Source organism: Geospiza fortis, unplaced genomic scaffold, assembly GCF_000277835.1.
Source record: "Geospiza fortis unplaced genomic scaffold, GeoFor_1.0 scaffold173, whole genome shotgun sequence".
Taxonomy (NCBI): Eukaryota; Metazoa; Chordata; class Aves; order Passeriformes; family Thraupidae; genus Geospiza; species Geospiza fortis.
Window position 1 is genome coordinate 1,025,793 of NW_005054334.1, and position 1,022 is coordinate 1,026,814.

At 37.3% G+C, this 1,022-nt stretch overlaps 1 protein-coding gene across 1 annotated transcript in view; it reads right to left on the reverse strand.

The window, feature by feature from the left end:
* LOC106631834 (BPI fold-containing family C protein-like) overlaps positions 1 to 1,022 on the reverse strand; it is an 18,274-nt gene that overhangs the window by 10,065 nt on the left and 7,187 nt on the right.

The window sequence follows — 1,022 nt, forward strand, 5'->3', positions numbered from 1 at the left end:
GCGAAAGTATTCCTTTTGGAAAAGCCACTGATTCCTCCTGGTTTAGGCCTTGTTCTCCTGCTGTTCACAACTGAATACACTTTGCAGAAGTCTCTCCCATGCAGTGAAAAATCCAGGGCAGAGTCACGGTTTTTTCTACATGTTTGCACAAGAGAACTAAACTCTCCTACATGTTTGCACAAGAGAACTAAACTCTCCTACATGAAGTTAGTGAAATACTGCTAAAGAGGATTAAATCCTTTGGAAGAAGACGTTAGCACATTTTCCTGCCTATCAGTGTTGAAGAAAGGGACTTTTCTCACATAGAGAGTGCTTCATTATCAATACGATTGAAGACTTTTTCTGAAAGGTGCTGGATGCAGCCTCAGTCTGTTACTTTTGATTGGACTGTGTGGTCTGTTTATAGTGTATAAAAATCAGACGGCTTCAAAGAGAAATGGGGAATTCACACAGAGATTATGAACTTCTCAATATGAATATGAATGTGACAGCACAGCTCAGAGTGCCCTGGAACCTGAAGTGTTTAATTATGTGCTACATAAGAAAATTGTCTTGATGACCATGATTTTCAGTAATATTTGCCACTGCTTGGCACATGGAAGGTATAGGTCATTTTAAGAAAAATAAATGTCTACTTACTCTGCTTATGAATAACAGAGCAGATAATAGAAATACCCACAATGAACAGTGAAGAATGGGAACAAACTATGACTTGAATTATATTACTTACAGGAATTTAAATAATTTGAGTTGAGAAAAAAAACAAATGTTTTCAATCTTGAGGGGAAAAACCCTAACAAGAACAATAATAAAAAGCTGTGGCATTGACTATAGTAGTGAAAATCTTATATCCTTTTTGAATATATATAACTATTGTATTCATGTCTCTGCAAGAATGACACAGGTATAGTTACTGGTGGAAAAGAAACAAGCTCTGTGCAACACGGTCTGCCTGCAGCATCTCGTTACCTCACTGAACACAAGTCTTATGTCCACACACCAAAAGCATAAAGGATCAGCAG